The sequence below is a fragment of the Brassica napus genome, chromosome C1 (genome assembly GCF_020379485.1).
Source record: "Brassica napus cultivar Da-Ae chromosome C1, Da-Ae, whole genome shotgun sequence".
Lineage (NCBI taxonomy): Eukaryota > Viridiplantae > Streptophyta > Magnoliopsida > Brassicales > Brassicaceae > Brassica > Brassica napus.
This window is the reverse complement of record NC_063444.1, coordinates 27,955,490-27,958,261: the sequence shown is the minus strand read 5'-3', so window position 1 is coordinate 27,958,261 and position 2,772 is coordinate 27,955,490. Positions and strand designations below refer to the sequence as shown.

The following is a 2,772-nucleotide window of genomic DNA, read 5'->3' as shown; positions in this document are numbered from 1 at the left end:
GGAAAAACACATCTTGCGGTTTTGGCGGGAAAGTGTGTTTTTCAGTTTTTGCGAGAAAATTCATTTTTTGGTTATAGCAGAAAAATGTATTTGCAAAAAAATAGAATTTAGGGTTTGAAAATAATATTTTGATTTTAAAAGGCTATTTTTGTCATTTATCATTTTGGACTGAACTAGATGCATCTGCATCCAGATGCACCATCAAGACTCAGCTTCATTTGGGTGATAATTTGAGATGAGTTTTTAAAAATTCAGCTGGATGATCCATTTGGATGTAACATTATAATGCACAAAGCGAACATCGATTTGCATCTTCACCCAGATGGATCATCTGGGTGAGCAAACGAACATGGCCATTGTTTTGTTTCAACTAAAAATTCAAAGTTTACAGATTTTTTTTTTTTTTTTTGAAACACTCAAAGTTTACAGATTACAACATATAAACTTCACACTTAACAGAAAATTTCCATAAATTACTCTTTTCCTTCTTGGACAACCAGGACCTGTCCATAATCAAAACAAAGCCTATATCAAACAAATTATAAACTGATATAAAACATAACCAAAACACTAGATACCATTATTCCATCAAACATATCAATCTTTTGATATTGAAGACTCCACTCCAAAACTACTTTTTCTTTCTAACATCCTCATTTTCATCAAAAAGGTCTTCAGTGGTGGAATAATGAAACAAAGTGGGTATTAATGCAACAACAGACGGCAACACCATTACAAGTTAGTAATAAATAAACGTTTCCCTTAGTGGTGTTCCAAAAAAAAAAATGTTCCAAAAAAAATTGTTTCCTTTAGTGTATAAAACTAGCTTAAGACATACAGACTCATACACTTTAGTAATGGAAAAGTATTTGTCTTTATGATTTTAACGTCATACACAAACATGCGTGACGTTGTAAGTCATGAACCCAAAAGTCAACAACTTGTAAGTTGTAACAAAGAATTGAAACTTGAGCGCAGTATAACAAGAGAGACACAAAACCAAAATGGAAACGAATTAAACACAAGCAACGACATCATGTTCAACAAACAAACAAATGCAACTCTTGGAAAAAAAATCAGACAGATGAGTTTACTGGGAGTTTACTATCTATCTACTTTATCCTTTCTGATGAGTTTACTGCTTTCAACAGGGCTGGTGCTTGTAAAAATCTCTTGAAGAAGAGGCTAGGCCTGTAAAACATTTAAAATGAGTATACGAGTTAAAACATAAACTCTGAACTTCACCAATGAAAAAATGCCAATGATGAAAAAAATAAAATTACAGAACACAAAAGAAAGATCATTCCTTTTCTTATCCCCAATTTGAAAATGCATCTCCAGAAAATAAATATAAGCTTTTTCAGTGTCACTGACCAAGCAAAACTAACAAACTACAAGCCGACAGGATCTAAAAACCCATAGGCCTAACTCGATGTAAAGACAGAGCAAGGATCCATTTTTAAACAAACCCACAAATTAATTGAAAGAACAGTAACAAAATCAGTTTGAAACAGCAATTTCGGTAATAATTTTTTTTTTAAAACAAAACTTGACTGTATCTAAGATGCGAGGAAAAGAGAGTGAAGAAGAAGAAGAAGTAGAAGACACGAGATGAACGCCAAAAGACAAATCGAAACCCTAGAAGCTTCCCCGAATCAGAAACTCATTTGGAGCAGCACAAACCAACCCACGAAGAAATATGTAACTATTGTACTCAAAATGTCCACCACAGCGTTGATTCTGCAAACCAACTAACGATTATCCCATTTTCTCCTATTTCAAACATATAATCCTACCAATCAATTTAGCTTTACTAGCCAACAAATGAAAGATTAGAAATATAATTTGTACCTTATCTCTGAGATAAAATTTGGGTGGTGCCAACATCGCCAATACAACCACAAGCATAACCAATGATCCTTGTTGTCTCTAGATGTTCACCTTTTGCTCGAGTCAAAACTACTATTGCTGCAACAATTTGGACCAAACTCACAGCAAACTCGATCGAGTTCCAAAAACGTTCTTGTGTACATGGATGACACGATTGAACAACCTTAAGTGGTGTTTGCTCATCAGTTGATGAAGAATCGCCAATGATTGTGATATGACCACTCTTGCTCAACAAAGGGCCTTTCATTGATCTCTTCTATTTCTCATCCAAATCCAGCCAAAAGTCTTGAAAACACACAAATCATTTTAGAACTTTTCAATTCTTTGGTGCTAAGTTATTATTTTAAAACTGCGGCTAAGCCAATACCAATTATTAGGAAACTATATATTAATCCACTTGGAGATTAGTCAGGTCTTTTCTATAAGTCCGAGATATCCCAAGTTAATCAAAAAAATAATATATATATATATATATATTTTTACAACGAAAATTATTTGCTGCTAAACTAATATACTTTTTTTTTACAATTAAACAAAGCATAGACGTTTGGTGCTAAATCTTTATAATATTATTTGAGAAGTCAGTTTCATATGTGTCGTTTTCACGTTAATTATCACGATGGTTGATTACCCTGATACCCTTAATTAATTAAAAATATTACACTTAAAATACTATTATTATTTTTTATTTAGTATTCTTTTTAGAATTTTCAAAAAACATATACATATAATAAAACAGGAAATTTCTTATAAAGTTAAACAGTAAATTGAAAAACGAAAAATATGTATATATAACATGATTTCATAAAAAGGTAAGTTCACAAAATAGTAATATTACATTTAAAAAAGATTTTTAAATAACATAAAATATACTTTTGAAGT

General features: G+C 31.5%; 1 long non-coding RNA gene across 1 annotated transcript; it reads right to left on the bottom strand.

The window, feature by feature from the left end:
* Nucleotides 1–786: 786 nt before the first annotated feature.
* On the bottom strand, nt 787–2,278 carry LOC125580729. The gene is made up of 2 exons (XR_007318478.1): nt 1,852–2,278; nt 787–1,191 (listed from the first exon to the last, which is right to left on the bottom strand). It is a non-coding gene; the product is annotated as an uncharacterized LOC125580729 (long non-coding RNA).
* Nucleotides 2,279–2,772: the final 494 nt, after the last annotated feature.